We start from the raw sequence: 19,624 nt of genomic DNA, 5'->3' as shown, positions 1-19,624 counted from the left end.
TTATGAGAATTGAAGTTAATCCCACTTAGTTAACCTTTACGAAAGCAAGGGAAAGTCAAGTGGACTAATTAGTTAGATTCTCAAGTCCTAGCCAACTCCCAAGGAAAGACTAGAGTTAGTGGAATTCAATTCAATTAGCAAACATAACAATCAATCACGATAAGTTCGATAACTCAAGAGCCTCCAGTTAATCAATTAAAGCCAAGAATATAAAAAAGCTAAATAAGAATCATAAATCTGAAATACCTCAATTGCATTTAATAAAAGGAAATTAATCCAAACATAAAGGGGTCATAAGCCAAATTGATAAAATAAATAAAAAGGACATTGAACCTGGAACTCGGAAGAAATTGTAAGTTGAAATAATAAAGTTAAAATCCTAATTCCTTTAAGAGGAATCCTAATCCTAAAACCTAAGAGAGAGGAGAGAACCTCTCTCTCTAAAAACTATATCTAAATTATTAAAAGTGAATAATGGAAGGCCTGTTAATGAATGGATGCATTCCCTCACTTTATAACCTCTAATCTGTGTTTTCTGGACTTGGATCTGGGCCAAAAAGGGTTTCAGAAATCGCTGGGGGCATTTTCTGCATTTTCTGATGCATGGCGTCTGTCACGCGTCTGCGTGGGTCACGCGGTCGCGTCATCTGGAAGTTTTCCTTATCACGCGCTCGCTTCGGTCACGCGTACGCGTCATTTACGCTCTGCTCAAGGCACGCGTCTACGTCAGTCATGCGTTCGCGTCGCTGCCTTTTCGCGCTAGGCACGCGGCCGCGTCGTCCATGCGCTCGCGTCGCTGCCCTTTTCTTCAAAAGTCCATTTTGTGCTTTCCTTCCGTTTTTTTATGTTTCCTTTCCATCCTTTAAGTCATTTCTTCCCTATAAGGCCTGAAAGTACTCAACACACAGATCACGACATTGAATGGTAATAAAGGGTAATTAAAATTGATAATTTTTAAGCATAGGAAACATATTTTTCACATACATCACATAATAAGGAAGGGAAAGTAAAACCATGCAATTTACATGAATAAGTGAGTGAAGGGTTGAATAAATCACCTAAATTGAGCACAAAATACATCATAAAAATATGGGTTTATCAAGGCATCTGCTCTAATGCTTCAGCCAAGGGAATATTGATCTCCAATTTCTTGAAGACTTCAAGGAATTTGGGGAAGCGTTGATCCTTGGTTTCCTTGTTGAACCTTTGGGGGTATGGTAAGGGAAGTGTGAAAGTCTTCACTCCCTGCCTTTGTTCCTTGGCTGGTTCCTCCATTATTTGTTTCCCTTTCCTTAAATCTTGTGGCTTGTCATCTTTCTCTTCAAGCTTCTTTTGAGCTTGCTTGCTTGCTGTCATCTCCTCCTTGTTGCTAGCCTCACCATTGTCCATAGGCCTCTTGTTATCTTCTTTGTTGCTCACCAAGGACTTTCCACTCCTCAGTTAGATGGCTTTGCATTCTTCTTTAGGATTAGGAATGGTATCACTTGGGAGTGAGCTTGACGGCCTTTCACTCACAATTTGCTTAGATAGTTGTCCCATCTGCCTTTCTAGGTTTCTTATTGAGGCTTCCTGGTTCTTGCTTGTTATCTCTTGGTTCTTCAGCATCTTTTCTAGTAACATCTCCAAATTGGAGATTCTTTAGGTGTCCTGTGATGGTTGTGGCTGGTTTTGAGATGGTGAAGGTTGGTGGTAGGTGATGCGTGAGCATCTTGTCTATCTTTTCCTAGTGACTTTGCATGTAATTTGTTGAGTTTAATTAAGAATTAATTATATTTTAGCCACTATGGATGCTATTTTGAGTTTTGTGCAATACTGTTTATTTTAGGTAGCATTTGGCGGAATTTGATGGAGTTTTTGCAGAGAAAGAGAAGAAGCCAAGGAGATGACCAGCGAATACCGACGCGGACGCATGGCTCACACGACCGCGCGGAATGGAGGAAATCGCAATGACGCGAACGCGTGGACTGGAATCTGCACAAATGACGCGAACGCGTGGATGACACGGACGCATCACATGTGCCACGTGCAGAAAACGCAGAAAAACGCTGGGGGCGATTTCTGGGCTATTTTAACTCAATTTTCAGCCCAGAAAACACAGATTAGAAGCTGCAGAATGGACAGAACAAGTGGTCCCCACCCATCAACTGAAGATCTGTTAATTAATTCAAATTTAAATTCAAATCTTAAATTAGGAAAAGATATTATTTTAATTTTTAGTTTTAGATATGAGGTTTTAAATTTATTAGGATTAGTTATAAAAGGAGGAAGCTTTTCCTTCCTTTGTAGAGGTCCTGGGGAGGATCCCATTCCATTCCAATTTATAATCTTTATTTTCCCTCTCAATTATGAGCAACTAATCCTCCATTGTTAAGGTTAGGAGCTCTGTCTATTTCTATGGATTGATTTTATTATTTTTTTCTATTTTAATTTATGTATGAATTTATAATTTAAGAATTGTTTTCGCTCTTTATTTTATGAATTTGGGTGGAACGGAAGTATGACCCTTTTTCTATTTGAGTTCTTGTAAAACTTGGAAAAGCTCTTTACTTGAACAATAGCTTGAAAACATATTCTCCTATATTTCTAATTTATCTGGATTTAATAGGATACGTGACATATAATCCTTTTATGTTTGGGTAATTAGGATTTCTGTGGCATATAACTAGAATTGAACTTCACCCCCTAATTGGAATTAATTGACTAAGAAATTGGCTGTTGATGAATTTTAGAGGAGACTAGAAAGGTCTAAGGAATTAGGGTCTAGTCACATATAGTTGCCATAAAATAGATCTTACATGATTAAAATAAAATAATAAGAAAAGTCAATCCGGAAAATAGATAACTTTGAAACCTTAACTGTTTCTTCATATTTTATTCCTCACCTATTCATCTATCTGTCTTCAAACTCTTCTTTAATTTTTTATGCTTTTGAACTTTCAAACACTATTTTCTATTTGTCTAACTAATCCTATCAAACGCTATTGTTGCTTAATCCATCAATCCTCGTGGGATCGACCCTAACTCACGTAAGGTATTACTTGGTACGACCCGGTGCACTTGCCGGTAAGTAAGTGTGGTTATAAATACTGCATCAAGTTTTTGGCGCCGTTGCCGGGAATTGACTGTGATTAACAACTATTAGTTGTTTGATTGTTTAGATTAGGCGTTTTAATTTTAATTTTATTTAAATACTATTTTATTAAAATAAAAAAATCTCTTTATTTTCTTCTTTTCGTGCCCCCGCCCCTGTTCCCTTTTACGTCCTTTTGCTTTTGATCTTTTTTTTACTTTAGTTCTTTTTTATTTTTTTTTAATTTATTATTTTATTTTTATTTTTATTTCTTTCTATTTTTACTTTCTTTTAGTTTCGTTTTTGTTTACTTCTATTATTTTATTTTCTCTTTCTATATTCTATTAGTTTTATTTTATTTCTATCTTTAATTTAAAAAAAATAAATAAAAATAAAAAAAATAAAAATATAAAAATATAAAAAAATATAAAAAAAATAATCTTAATTTCTGAAATTAAGTTTGGTGTTTCCTAGTTAGTTTTATTTTAATTTTTCTTATTTTAATTTTTAGAATTCTATTCTTTCTTCTTTGCTTTTCTGTTTACCACATGGTGCGTTTAATTCTGTTTGGTGTGTTGTGCTAAGGAAAAATAATGGAGAGAGATCACATGGGTTACTACTTACACCCAAGTAGTGATTCATATTATGGTGGATGGAGGAACGACTCAAATTTTGGTTGGCAAAGTCAAAACCAAAGAAACTCCAGTGCTCCATGTTCCAACTATCTAGAGCCACCATCTCCATATTCATATCAAGAGCCACCATCAGATATAGAGGCTCCTCAGAAGAAGGGTGTTATGGAAGTAGAAACTCTTAATGCTATTCTTGCTCAGAACAAGCTTATGTTTCAGCAATTAAATCTACTTACTCAACAAATGGGTAGCATGCAAATTTCAGCTATCAACACCTAAAATCCTCTTCAAAAGGTCAATTACATTGGGAGTGCTCCTAGAAATTCCAATAATGATCCCTATTCTAAGACCTACAATCAGAGATGGAGAAATCACCCAAATTTTGGGTGGAGAGAGCAACCTCAGAGGCCACAAAATTTTAATCATAGTTCTCAGGGTGGCTTTCAACAGAATAATTTTAACAACCTCCAGTTTCAGTCATCTCAGCAAGCAACTTCTCAGCCCCAACAGAACGATGACTTGGAAGAAATCTTGGTAAGTTTTAGACAGGAAATCAGAGCATCAATCAAGAACTTGGAGATTCAGATGGGTCAATTAGCCACAAAAGTTAATGAAATTGATCAGAGCACCACTAATAGCCTTCCTGGTAATGCAATTCCAAACCCAAGAGAGGAAGGCAAGGCTATCACCTTGATAAGTAGACAAGTGGCAAGTATGGGAGCACAAGTTAATGAGGAGCTAGTTGAAAAAGATTACAAGGTTATTCAACTGAGAAGTGGTAAAGTAGCTGGTTTTGAGACCAAGGTCAATGAAGAGTTAGTTGAAAAAGAAAGCTACCAAGAGGAAGAGGTTGAAATAAAGGAAGCTTGCAAAGAGGTGGAAGAATTCAAAGAAGAATACAATGGAGTGGAGCTTGCAAGACCTCTTCCAAAGCCATCACCATCCAATACAACATTCAAGTGGGTAAAATTCCTATCCTTAATCCTTACTTTCCCACTTGAATATAGGCTACTGGAAACGGATGGTCAACTTAGAGCTCTCTGTGGCATTAAGAGTAAGAGGAAGATGGTTAGTGGTAAGAGTTATCAAGTAAGGTTCAATATGGTTGCATGCTCCAAATTGAAGTGCAAGGATTGGTATAGAGCTCAATTAAATGAGTCTAGAAGGTTGTTTGGATGTCTCTGTAAGAATTCAGATCAATTGCCACCCGGTGGAAATAATGGTGATACACAAGAAGACGGTTGTAAAAGCAAGGTTTGGGACCCTGGAATTCATTCTCACAATCAACAATCTTGGGGTCTTGTCACTTGCTTCAACTTCCTCGAAGGAGTTAGGCGCCTAGTTTGGGATCCCGGTAGCCATTGGAATTACAAATATTGGTGGAGATTCCTGGATCAGTACAAGCACAAGCCACCATGACAAGAAGCTCACAACATGTCCAACTTAAGGACTTTAACTAAAAGTGCTTGGTGGGAGACAACCCACCGTGGTATGATCGTTCTTTTTCATTCTTAGTTGTTTTTCGTAGTAGTAGTTTTTATTTAGTTGATTTTTATTAAGTTCATCATGCAGCTATTTTAGCACAGGAATCGAACACCTCAGGCTAAAAAAAAAAAAGAGAGGCACACGACGCGCAAGCGTCATTGACGAGAACGCGTCAATAATGGGTGCATAAAAAAAATAAAAATTGACAGAGAGTTGCGCGGGAGTGGCGCCAGAATGAAGCCTTTCACACAACAAGCCCACGCGGACGCGTACCCCATGCGTGTGTGTCATTCATGATTTTTCCACTTCACGCGACCGCGTCATCGACGCGGACGCGTGACATGAAGAATCAACGTAAAAGGTGTCTGGGCAAAGAGTTGTGCTGGCTTGAGGCAAGATGTGTGCTAAAAGCACAAATTTGGTCACGCGGACGCGTGCCCGATGCGTCCGCGTCATTTGCATAAATGGCCATCCACGCGAGAGCGTGCATGACGCGAACACGTCGTATGAAAATTTGGCTCCCAAGCCATGCGAACAGAAAGTCACGCGGGCGCGCGGCTGGCTTCGCGCGAATCGCACAAAATCAAGGGCACGCGATCGTGTGCCTGACGCTAATGCATCATTATGAAGGATGCGCGACGACGCGATTGCGTGCTGCACGCGAACGCGTCGCTTGCGACGCCCAGTTTTCTCTCTCTCCCAATCCTAATTCTCTCTTATTCTCTTATCCTTTTATTTTTCTTTCATATTAATATTTATCTCTTTTTATTTTTAATTCTTCTTTGCTTGAGGACAAGCAAACCTTTAAGTTTGGTGTTGACGCTTCGCTTATAGGTTTTCTGTTTATTTTTATGGCACCAAAAGGGAGGCAAATCATCTTCACAAAGGAGCACAACCTGAAGAATAAAACGACCGCTCGGATAACTAAGGTGGTTGAGTTCCTTTCATTTTTTATTCCTTCCCGCTTTTATTATATTATGTTCTGGTTTCCTGCTACTTTGTCTTGTTTATTGCATGATCCTTTATTAGTTAGAATCCTAGGACTAGTTTAGTTTTCTCTTAATTGCTTTAATTCTGAAAGATGTCTCATGTATTGCCCACTAAGCTTGAAATCAAAAAGAAAGAAGAATAGATGTAGTGCATGAGAATTTGAATTTAATTTTTAGTCTTATTTACTTAAATGTGGTGGTATTTTCTGTGACTCTGAATGCATGCTTGAATAGTGCATATTTTTTATAGTGAAGTTTATGAATGTTAAAATTGTTGGTTCTTGAAAGAATGATGAAAAAAGAGAAATGTTATTGATAACCTGAAAAAATCATAAAATTGATTCTTGAAGCAAGAAAAAGCAGTGAAAAACACAAAGTTTGCAGAAAAAAAAAAAGAAAAAGCAAGCAGAAAAAGCCAATAACCCTTTTAACTAAAAGGCAAGGGTAAAAACGATCCAAGGCTTTGAGGATTAATGGATAGGAGGGCCCAAAAGAATAAAATCCTGGCCTAAGCGGCTAAATCAAGCTGTCCCTAACCATGTGCTTGGGCACCTCTAACTGGGGACTCTAGCAAAGCTGAGTCACAATCTAAAAAGGTTCACCCAGTTATGTGTCTGTGGCATTTATGTATCTGGTGGTAATACTGGAAAACAAAATGCTTAGGGTCATGGCCAAGACTCAGAAAGTAGCTGTGTTCAAGAATCATCATACTGAACTAGGAGAATCAATAACACTATCTGGATTCTAAGTTCCTATGGATGCCAATCATTCTGAACTTCAAAGGATAAAGTGAGATGCCAAAACTATTCAGGATTGCAGTTGTAAACCCCACTATAAGAAGAGACATGAGCTTAATCGAACTCTCATTCTCATGCAAATTCACATCCTAAGCTTATATTAGTGTTGGTTACTTGAGGACAAGCAACAGTTTAAGTTTGGTGTTGTGATGCGTGAGCATCTTGTCTATCTTTTCCTAGTGAATTTGCATGTAATTTGTTGAGTTTAATTAAGAATTAATTATATTTTAGCCACTATGGATGCTATTTTGAGTTTTGTGCAATACTGTTTTTTTAGGTAGCATTTGGCGGAATTTGATGGAGTTTCTGCAGAGAAAGAGAAGAAGCCAAGGAGATGACCAGCGAATACCGACGCGGACGCATGGCTCACGCAACCGCGCGGAATGGAGGAAATCGCAATGACGCGATCGCGTGCCTGACGCGAACGCGTGGACTGGAATCTACACAAATGACGCGAACGCGTGGATGACGCGGACGCGTCACATGCGCCACGTGCAGAAAACGCAGAAAAATGCTGGGGGCGATTTCTGGGCTATTTTAACTCAATTTTCAGCCCAGAAAACACAGATTAGAAGCTGCAGAATGGACAGAACAAGTGGTCCCCACCCATCAACTGAAGATCTGTTAATTAATTCAAATTTAAATTCAAATCTTAAATTAGGAAAAGATATTATTTTAATTTTTAGTTTTAGATATGAGGTTTTAAATTTATTAGGATTAGTTATAAAAGGAGGAAGCTTTTCCTTCCTTTGTAGAGGTCCTGAGGAGGATCCCATTCCATCCCAATTTACAATCTTTATTTTCCCTCTCAATTATGAGCAACTAATCCTCCATTGTTAAGGTTAGGAGCTCTGTCTATTTCTATGGATTGATTTTATTATTTTTTTTTCTATTTAAATTTATGTATGAATTTATAATTTAAGAATTGTTTTCGCTCTTTATTTTATAAATTTGGGTGGAACGGAAGTATGACCCTTTTTCTATTTGAGTTCTTGTAAAATTTGGAAAAGCTCTTTACTTGAACAACAGCTTGAAAACATATTCTCCTAAATTTCTAATTTATCTGGATTTAATAGGATACGTGACATATAATCCTTTTATGTTTGGATATTTAGGATTTCTGTGGCATATAACTAAATTGAACTTCACCCCCTAATTGGAATTAATTGACCAAGGAATTGGCTGTTGATGAATTTTAGAGGAGACTAGAAAGGTCTAAGGAATTAGGGTCTAGTCACATATAGTTGCCATAAATTAGATCTTACATGATTAAAATAAAATAATAAGAAAAGTCAATCCGGAAAATAGATAACTCTGAAACCTTAACTGTTTCTTCATATTTTATTCCTCACCTATTCACCTGTCTGTCTTCAAACTCTTCTTTAATTTTTTATGCTTTTGAACTTCCAAACACTACAAAAAAAAGGACATAAAATGGCAATAATATTACGGCGGTTCTAAAAAACTGCCGTAATATTCAAATATTATGGCATTTTTTTGTGGTGCCATAATTAACTTACAAGTGATGGCGGCTTTTGTGGATTCAGGCGGTTTTAAAACGCCATTACCACATTGTATAAAAAACCCCAACCTTAACTTAGCCTTCATTTCCCGTTCCATGCGAGACGATGGCCACTGTGAGAGAACGGTTGAATATCTGCCACTCGTGATCTCCTCTGATCACAATCTCCTCCGGCGACGATCCTCTCCGACGATGATCTCCTCCGGCGTTGTCTCCTCACGCGAGAGTTTCCTCACACGACTTCTCCTCCAGCAACAGTCTCCTCAAGCGACGTCTCCTCCTGCGACATCTCCTCCGGCGCTGGTCTCCTCTTGTGACGTCTCCTCCGGCAACGTCTTCTTCAGTAACGGTCTCCTCTTGTGACGTCTCCGGCGACGTCTCCTCCAACGTCAATTTCCTCCTCCGACGTTTTCCTATGCGGCAATCTCGTCCATCGAGCTACCGTGCGGCGAGTTTCTCCTCCGGCGGCAGACTTGTGAGGTAGGTTCTTCTTCCTTTTTTCCTTTGTTCTCTTGAAAATATTTCATTCTGATCTATTGTCTTAGGCTTGCCTTAGATTGGATGAAAAAATTTAATTAAATTGGTTTAAATCACAGCATAGTAGTCAAAATAGGTTGCTTACTGTTCTCTTTATTTTGCTTGCAATGATTCTTATTCTTTAGCTGTTTCTTGTTCTGATTTGGCGGTAGATGATGGTTTGATTGGTTAATTTGATGTTAAATTCTACTATGCTTTTCTTGTTTTGGGAAGGTAGCGTGTGTGACTTCTTAGTTGCATGCTCTTGATTTGTTGTTTTTCTGATTTTTAATGGGTTTCATATGCATGTGAATGGCAATTAGATTGTTGTTTCTATCATTGATCCGATAAGCAATATGTATGGGAAGCAGTTGCTGACAGTGTAATCTTTTCTTCCAACAAATAAGTTGCTGACAATAAGTTGTTTCTGACTTCTTTTGTTCCTTCTCTCATTTTTTTGTTTCTTTCAGTGTAGTCTTCATGTTTGAGAAAATGCACGATCTTCTTTTTTGTGTTGGTTGAGGATTTTTTCAGAACTTTGAGGTTGATGAGATGCTAATAGACAAAGAGCAAGAACAAGTTGGAGGTGAAACAATGGTGGGGACTCCCATTAATGGAAGATCAAGGCAAGTTTCTTCACTTGTGAATGGTGTTGGTGATGGCCATGATCTTACTATTGGTAGTACTCCACCAAGCAATGCTGGATCAGACTATGGCATAATAGAGTTCACAAGAGAGGATGTGGAAGCACTCTTAAATGAGAAAGCCAAAAGAAAAGACAGATTCAATTATAAAGTTAGTGAAATTTAATTGAGCTAATTTGATAATTATAATTATAATTACCTGTTGTGTCAATTGCTTATCTGGATTTCAGATCAAATGGGTTATTAAAGTTGGAGAAGCAACTGGCAGGTAACTGCTGCCTTTGATAATTTGGCTCTATATGATGGGCTAATTCTTCAGGGGTTCCTAACAACTCATCACATTCTCATACTTTTAGAATTAGAGTTGATCAATTAACCCTTTGACCACTATAAATATTTTCATTTCTCATGACTCATGATAGACTGATAGTCAGTCATTTGAAGATATTGTGATTTCAATTTCTTTTTCACATACGTGATGTTTCTTTTGCATTTAGTGATGTATTGTTACAAGTCATAAACATATTTATTTATCTTGTAGAAATTCATGAGATAAATTACATTCTTGATGCATATGTCTCTCTTGGGAGGTCTGATGCTTTAAATGGAAAAGTCACTGTAAGTTATTGTTCTTATTATGATTGTAGTTATGATTTTGTGCTGAGTTTTAAAATGCATAACCTTCCTGCTTATGATTAGCCAATATACCTTACATTAATTGTTGATGCGCGAACTATAGATTGCATCATCAGGAAGACCGGATGCCATTGCAAAGGCTCAGCCTGTGCTTTCTGGTAATGCATTGAGATCTATTTAGTTATTATAATCGAACTTGACTTTTATGTCTTAAAGAAAAGTGTAATTCTTTTTAATATATTTTTATATTAGCTAATTGTCTCTCTCTTTTTGGACAGCAATGTATGAAAAGCTTTTCACTTTTGAGGGTGAAATTGGTGGTGGCAGGTTATTTCTTTCTTTGGTCTTGCCAAACCTACTTTATATAATTAGATACAATTTTTCTGATAAACTTAGATAATGGTCCTAAATTGCTCTAATAACAAAGCTAACTTCTGTTGTTATAATATTATCTGTCTCACTGCTTTTAGTGACTTTAGGGGCTTATGTTTTTAGATCTTTGATACTTGTGTTTGAAAATTTTAGTTGTACTCTAATTTTCCTTTGTTACTCACTAGTTATCATTATCTCCATAAAATCTAAATATCCTTTCCTAGAATACTATTTTATTTATTAATCCTCTAATACCTTTTTCCGTCACACTCACTTCCAACCATCTCTATTTCCATGATCTGAGAAATAATTGATTTTTCAGTCTCAATGGAAGGACTTAAGAACTGATCTAATGCGTGACCAACTACCATGTTTGTTTATCTCATTCTGGATGCTATATATGAACTGTAATTTGTAGTTTTTTTTTTTGCTTTGTAGTTTCTTTTTTGGCTTTCTTTTTTGTAGTTTCTTTTTTGGTTTTCTTGAATCTATCCGGAGAATAGGGTCTTAGCAGAATATTCTGAATTTTTACAGCAACAGGATAGCTTATCTTTTGGAGAAGGTAATGCATGCTACAAAGCAAATTGCTAGAAGTGATTAGGTGAGCCATATAACTCATGTTTTTGAGAGGCAAGCTGATGGAAGTGTGCCTGGAAATATAACGGAAAATGAGAGGCAAGCTGATCAACCAGAAAGTGAGGGATTACCCGAAGATGATAAAGTCGAGGAATGTATATCTGCAGATAAAGAAGCAAACCTTTGTGCTGATGTTGTTGCTCATGTTTCTGAGGCTTATCATTTTAATGGTTAGAAGTTTTTAGATGGGCTTGATTTTGGTGATTTCATGTGGCCACCATGTATATTAATTAGCTTTATAGAACCTTAGAAGCAAGTTAACTAGTTGCTTTTGTTTCCTATTTCAATATTACACAGGAATGTTTGACTACCAATATGTTGTTCCTGTTCCTGCGGAAGTTGCCCAGAGGAAAAAGAGAAATTGGTCAGAACTTGAGGAACCACACTTTGGTGAATATATTAGTTTCAATATTCTGTTATTTAAACCTGGTGTTTTGATGGCTTTTACCAAGTTATTAGTGTGTGTTTCTGTTCTGTCATAGGTGAGGGTGGTCTTATAGATGTGGATCATGAGGACATTATGCTTATTGTGCCTTCACTTTTTGCTCTGAAGCATATGCCAGAAAATTTTGTTCCTCCACTTTTTGCATTCTTCCACAACCATCACTTATTAACCATTCTCCCACTTTGCGAGATATATGCCAGCCTCATGTCCCCACCCATATTTTGCAAAGGTAATTTCAAGTTTCTTCTTTCTTATGCTCTGCTTAATCATACTCAGTCATTGTTGTTGCTGTTTTAGGATGGAAGAGATTGGATATGTGATGCGTATAGATGTTCAGAGGGAGGCTTTGCCTCATCTTTTCTCCGGCCGTGACTGTATACTTCATGCTCAGATTAGGTTATTCTGCTCTTTTCAATTTGTATGCTTATTGATAGCAAACTTTTCTCTCCTTTTTCCTTGGTTTAGTTTTAACGTGTTAGAAAACTTTTTGACTGATTCTCATATGGCTAAACATTTTTCCTTGTTTACTTATCTTTCCGTGTGTTAGCCTAACATTCAATGTTAAAGAAGTAATACTAATGTGGATCTGTAACCTTATTTTACTTATAATAATCTAGACAGGTTCTGGCAAGGTCACTAAAGTTGCAAGGATGCTGGCAGCAAAGCCAACTAGAGTCGAGGGGGAGCAGAAGTCGTGTACCGTCATGGCTCTCTTGCATGGAGGAACATTGAGAAGACACAAGAGTTGGTTAAAGGTAAAACCCTTTCATCCTCTTTTACAGTAAATTCTGTTTAATTTCTTGTTTTCTACATTTTCGCTGCTATCGATACTAATGGTACACAGTGAAACTAATGCTTTAGCATGTTATATTTTGCAAAATACATTTACTAACTTATATAAGCTATTTCATTAGCATTCTCATATACAACTGCTTATAGTTCATTGATTTGCTTAGCAAATGTGTGTTTAGATAATAAATACTGCACAGTTGTTGTCTAACCTTGTAGAATTGGCTACTTTCTTTGATCAGTGGAAGCATTGAGTCTTATAGAGAAAACCATTTTAATGCTCATTTAATGCTCATTTAGGACACTATGTTATATACATGGATATATAAACAAGATTACTGTTTGGTTGTTCTTAATTCTCATTTTTTGTTTAAATTTATTTTGTGCTCTCCAAGTTAATGGTTTATTTATTTATTCTTTTTTATTTTGTTTTCAAATTATATTTTTGTTGTAGGATTTGGATCAAGAAAGTGAGATTCCATCGTCAAAAGAGTTAGAAAGTAGATCTTTTGAAGCGAATAATAGAGCAGTGTGATTTTTTTTTATGATAGAGACTTGATGTATTAAGAGTTACATACTAAGACTTTCAATACTTTATTTGTATAGGAATTATTATTTTTTATTTCCAATACTAAAAAATTATATATTATGTTTAATATTTTATTTATGAGATGTAATATTTTGTTGATGAGTTATGATTTCTTGTTATTGTGAAATTTTAAACAAAAAATTATTTGTTTAACACGGTAAAAATTATCCTTTTAAACGATAAAAAATGTCATTTTTATCCAGTAAAAAGGGCAGTTTGTAACTGTCATTTTAAACAACATGAAATGTCATTTTAACTAATAAAAATGGCACTGTCAGGGTAAAAACGGTATTTCAAAAATGCCATTTTAACTAACCAAAAGTCACTTTGTCAGGGTAAAAATGGCGGTTCAAAAACGCCGTTTTAACTAACCAAAATACTACTCTGTCAGGGTAATAATGGCGGTTTAAACTGCCATTTTAACCTATTCAAAAACCGCCATTTTAACCAACCAAAATGCCACTCTGTCAGGGTAATAACGGCGGTTCAAACTGCCGTTTTAATCTATCCAAAAACTGCCATTTTAACCAACCAAAACGCCACTATGTCAGGGTAATAATGGTGGTTCAAACTGCTGTTTTAACCTATCCAAAAACTGCCATTTTAACCCAACAAATAACGGCGATTTTAACTGCCATTTTAACCTATTCAAAAACCGCCGCTTTATCCTAGGAAATTGTGGCAGTTTTCAGAAAACCGCCGTAATAACCAGAATGGCGCCTAGAATTACGTCGCTTTACAAAACCGCCATTCTTGGTAATAATGGCGGTTCAAACCGCCGTAATTACCAAAAAAATCCGCCGTTTTTACCAGATTTTTTTGTAGTGAAACACTATTTTCTATTTTTTTAACTAATCCTATCAAACGCTATTGTTGCTTAATCCATCAATCCTCGTGGGATCGACCCTTACTTGGTACGACCCGGTGCACTTGCCGGTAAGTAAGTGTGATTGTAAATACCGCATCAGTAGGTGTTTTGGTTAGTGGTTTGATTATTGGGTGGATAGTAGCTGGAATTTGGGTGGTTATTTTGGGGTTTTCTATATGGATTGTGGTTTGTGTTTTGCTGGTTGTTGTTTTGGTTGTTTCTTGAGTTGTTTTGGTTTGAATTTCTTTGCCACGGTTGTTAGTTTTGAGTGTGGTTATCTCCCCATCTTAGGTTTGGATGGTTCTTCCAAGAGGAATTGTAGGTGTCACCATAAACTTCATTTTGGCCAGAGCCTTGGTTGTTCACATATTGAATCTGTTCTTGCTGCTGATCTTCTTGACTCTCTTCATTCTGCCCCCATGTGGTTGATGGTTGGCTTGTGTTTACTGCTGCAACTTGGAGGCTATCAATCTTTTTAGCCATTTGCTCAAATTATTGTTGGATTTGCTGCTGCATTATCTTGTGTTGAGCTAGGATTGTGTCCACTCCTTCCAACTCTAGCACTCCTTTCCTTTGTGATGGTTGGCATTATCTCTGATGGCCAAAGAAGTATTGATTGTTTGCCACCATATCAATGAGGTTTTGAGCTTCCTCTGCTGTCTTCATCAATTGTAAGGAGCCTCCTGCTAAATGATCTAATGCTTCTTGAGCCTTCATAGTCAAACCTTCATAGAAGTTTTGAAGGATGTCCCATTCATTAAACATCTCAGGGGGACATTTTCTAATAAGGGCCTTGTACCTCTCCCATGCCTCATAGAGAGATTCAGCATCTATTTGTGTGAAGATTTGCACCTCAGTCTTGAGCCTGATGATCCTTTGAGGGGGGTAGAACTTGGCCAAAAATTTATTCACTAAATCCTCCCAGGTAGTGATGCTTCCTTGTGGAAAGGTTTCAAGCTATTGAGCAGCTTTGTCCCTTAATGAGAATGGAACAGCAGCAATTTATATGTCTCTGGATGCACACCGTTGGATTTGACATTATCACAAATTCTCAGAAAAGTGGATAAGTGTTGGTTTGGATCTTCAAGTGGCCCTCCTCCAGAGGAGCAGTTGTTTTGTACCAAAGTGATGAGTTATAGCTTCAATTCAAAGTTATTTGCATTGACATTTGGGGTAAGGATGCTACTTCCACAATGTCTAGGATTTGCAAATGCATAAGAAGCCAAAATTCTCCTCTGAGGTGGTTGACCATTGTTGTTGGCCACTCCTACTGGTGGATTTATTGGGTTTGTTGAGTGTTCCTCCATCTCTTGGAACTCTTCCTCTGAATCCTCTTCTCCAACAATGTCGTTCCCTCTTTCTTCTCTTCTTAACCTTCAAAGAGTTCTTTCGTCAGTTTCACAGAAGGTAGGGATTCCTCTCCTTGCTTCTGTCATAAAACTACAACAACAAGAAACACAAGAGCACTCTGTAGCTTGAGTGCAGTGAGAGTTAGTAGAGACAAAGTCTCAAACGGTTAGTGTGCTAGTTAAAAACAAATAAAGTAAACAAAAAATAAAGAAAAAGTGCTTAATCTAGACCACCACCTTACTTAATCATTGTCAATCTAATCAATCCCCGGCAACGGCGCCAAAAACTTGATGTGTAGAAAACGATCCAACACAAAACTCACCGGCAAGTGGACCGGGTCGCATCAAGTAATAATAACTCACATGAGTGAGGTCGATCCCACAGGGATTGAAGGATTGAGCAATTTTAGTTAGGTGGTTGATTTAGTCAAGCGAACAAGTATTGATTTGAGTGATTTGTATTCAACAGAAGCTAAATTGCATGAAATTCAAAGGGAGAGGGGGAATTGACAGTAAATTAAAGAGCAAAGGAAATAAAGAAGCTGAATCTTAAATTTTAAGTAATATAAATGACAGAAACTTAGATTGCAAGAAATGTAAATGACAGAAGCTTAGAGTACAAGAAATATAAATTGCTTGAATCATAAAATGGGTCAGGGGGCTGGAAATGCAGAATTTAAGTAAAAGACAGTAAACAGCAATCAACAGAAGAATAAAAGTTGACTTGAATTGAAACAGATCTCAAACAGAAGAGTAAAATTGCTTGAAGAATCAAACAACAAATGAATCAAACTTGCAGATTCTCACTAAGAGAGTAAAGATCTCAGGGGTCAAAAGACTAGAAAACAAGTCTAGATCTCAATTCCTTCCTTGATCCAACTAAGAACAATTGCAGAAGAAGTAAAGATAAAAATCAGTAGAGAAACTTAGATCCAAATCACAATTCTTTGAATTATGCAGAAAAATAAACAGAAAGAGATCTCAAGGTGAGATTGAAACAGAATTTCTTCAATTCTCTACCCAAGATTCAAAAAAATAAAGAGTAAAGAGTGCAGAAGTAAGAACAAGGAAGAAGAGAGATCAATTCTCCTTCCCAATTCCCCAAAAAAAAAATAAAGCTCAGAGATCCAAAGTAAAAATTCACAAGAAAGTAAAAATGAACAATTCTAAAGGAAGGTAAAAGTTTTCTCTAAATCAAACTAGCTTCTATTTATACACTTCCTATTTTTGGATTTTAGAATTTGGAGTGGGCTTTTTAATTTGGTGAAGAGTTGAATTTAAATGGAATTTTAATTAAATTTTGGCCCATGGGTGATTGCTCCCAATGCAAGGCTCGGTTCATGGGGAGAGCGCAGCATTGGTGCTCATTTCCTTGCCCCTTTGTAACGTGACAAGCTTGGTGGACAGCATCAGGGGGCGCTCAGTTGGTGGGGAAAGCGCAGCATCCTGCTGCTTCTGGTGTGTCTTGTTGGGTGCTCCAAGCTTCGGTCCGTGTCACACATTGCGCACAAAGCTTCCCTGGCCGTGTCAATGTTGCGCTTAGCTCTCCTTGAGAGCGCAGCATCCATGCTTCAAGGGTGAGGCTCTAGGTTCGAATCTTTGGGGAAGCATTGCTGGCCAATTTCTTTGCAAGGAACGCTTCTCTCCTTCCCTTAACACATGAGTTCGAACCTTTTGGAAAGCATTTCAGCCAATTTTGGCTCATTTCCTTGCAAGGGTAGCACTCCATTCTTCCTTAGGCACATGGGTTCGAACCTTGTGGCCTCCATTGGCAAGCTTTTCTCTTTGAATTTATTTTGGAGGATGCCCGATAATGCTCTTGGCATGAACTGAGCATTGTGCTTCTTCCCTTGCTTCCTTGGTTCATTATAGTGCTCAGTTCACAAGGAGAGCGTAGCATCCAAGCCTTGCTTCATTGGTTCATTATAATGCTCCTTTGGAGAGCATTGAGCTCTTGGAGAGAGCGCTGTGGCTTTCCTCCTTCAATGTGCCACGCTTCCTTGTTTCTTTTGCCACACTTTTCTCTTCCTTGGGCCACACTTCTTAGACTACGCTTTCTTGTTTTCTTTTTTTTCTTTACCTACAAGTAATCAAAACAACCAATCAAAGTATCACCAAATTCACAGGGTTTAAAATTCATTCAAAAACCAATTAATTTTAGCTTAAATCTCATGATTTTGTGTCAATTAAAGGGTGGTTGATTGATTCAATAAAACCATGCAATTCCACTCCAAATTACTTACTTACAATGCAAGAAAGTGCATAAAACCTAATGAAACAAGTGAGAAATACTTGCAAAGCTAGTATATGATGACTTGTCATCAGTATCCTTTAATGAATATGTATCATGCTCTTTTTTTTCTTTCTAAAAAGATTATCTACTAGTGATTCTACAAGCATTTTATGATAAATAAATTTTTAAAAGTAAAATTAAAAAAAATAAATTTATTTAGAATAAAAATAATGTGATTAAAAATAATTTACATACGTGCAATCTTAGACTTTTCGAATGTGACTATAAAATCTTTTACCTATACAGATTTTATAAATATTTTACGTATAAAATCTTTTCCTAACGTTCATCCAAGGAGTGTGATTGAAAATCTCCACCCAACCGTTTTTAATTAAAAAGGCATGAGAATATAACTGCATAAAAGTGGTGTGAAAACCAACTTAGAATTGGACATGTTCATACTCTATATATAGTACTACTTTCTTGCATGCTGCTAACTGCCATCACTTCTAATTTCTTAATTTTAAAACATACAATGCTCTTTCTTCTCTGCTTTGAGTTTTGATTGCGCTCTGCACCTCTAACCATTCCGTTCACACTTAATTAAATTGGTTTGTCTATGTTATTTTTCTTCTTGCGTTCTCTGTATATGTATCAATGTGTATAGTCATTCAATTCTTTTTTAATGTTAACTTCAACTATACTTCTTTGTGTCAGTTAAGTAAGTATGTGTTGTTTGTTTCTTATTGGTTTATAAACTTGTATTTATAGTTCTTTCTGTTCTAAACAAGAATAATTTCTATGATCACAAATTAATGAGTATACGATATTATACGTGTAAAATTCTGAAAATTAATAAATTAATTATTAGTCAAAGAAATTAGAAACTTAACTTTTATAATTTGAAAAAATAAAAATATTTAAAATATGAATTAAACTATTAATTTTAAAGATTTTGGCTCAAAATTAAAACAAACAGGCCAAATTAGTTGAACTGGACTCGTATTGAGACTAAGGCCTAACATATATATAACCCAACCCAACCTTCTTCCCTTTCCTTTCATCAAACCACGCTGAAGAGAAGAAGCAAAGCACAAAACCCTAAGTCCCATTTCAATTGAATCTTCTATCCCTCGTATCTTTTAATCCAAAACTATGATCACCGCACCGTTTACGACCACACAACCGCCATGTTGAGCTCTTCAAATCCATTCGAACAAAGTGATAAAAAATTCGAATTTCTCACCCAACCCTTCTCCTCTTCAATTTTATGGTTTTGGGTATTAAATGTTGAGGAATTATATAATTTTGATGGTTTAGGGGTACTCTAATGCGAGATATAGCTGGGTTTCATCTAATTGCTCAGTGAATAAAAGTAATGAACCTTTATCCCCCTCTAATACTCTAATTTTATAAAGTTTAGATATTGAAATTGTAATTATGTTTGAAATTATATGAAATTAGGTTGAATATATGTGAATTGATGTCAAATTGGTGAAGTGGAGTGCTTGAATTGGAATTCTAGTGGTTGAAGCTTGTTGAGTTGATTTGGAGACTTGAAAGCTTGTGGACAAGAGATTTTGTGGTGTTTTGTGGCTTAGGGAGGAATTGGCCAAGGTATGGTTTTAGTTTCCTATAGCAAATATATAATGTTACCTGAAAACTTAGGCTAGTTATCATAAGATAGGCTTGAATGCTCTAAATTGTTGGATTTGGTGGATTAAAATTGTATAAATGCGATGCTGATGATGAATGGAGAATTTGGTAAAAATATGTGTGAAAATTGTTGGAATGAATTGATGAATTTAGGTGTGGAAGTGATTGTGAATTGGTTAATGAGTATCTAATATTGTGTAGGAATAATTTGCGTTGATTTGGTTATGGTTTGGTTGATTTTGGATTGAAAATTTTGGAAAACTAGAGGATTTAAACCTTTGGTAAAAATTGAATTTTTGACCAATGACAGGCTCCCAAGGGTGTATTGGTAAAGATGTTCTCCAATAAAACCACGTTGCAAGTATAGCTCTACCAACAACAATCCTCGGGGGTCAA

The 19,624-nt window shown here is 36.5% G+C and overlaps 1 non-coding gene across 1 annotated transcript; it reads left to right on the top strand.

Annotated features, from left to right (window-relative positions):
• The first annotated feature begins 14,753 nt into the window (after window positions 1-14,753).
• LOC148572070 (small nucleolar RNA R71) lies at window positions 14,754-14,857 on the top strand. Its single transcript, XR_015908937.1, has one exon. It is a non-coding gene; the product is annotated as a small nucleolar RNA R71 (small nucleolar RNA).
• The last annotated feature ends 4,767 nt before the right edge of the window (window positions 14,858-19,624 follow it).

Source organism: Arachis ipaensis, chromosome B3 (genome assembly GCF_059453495.1).
Source record: "Arachis ipaensis isolate K30076 ecotype BB chromosome B3, ASM5945349v1, whole genome shotgun sequence".
Lineage (NCBI taxonomy): Eukaryota > Viridiplantae > Streptophyta > Magnoliopsida > Fabales > Fabaceae > Arachis > Arachis ipaensis.
This window is presented reverse-complemented; position numbering and strand designations above follow the sequence as displayed.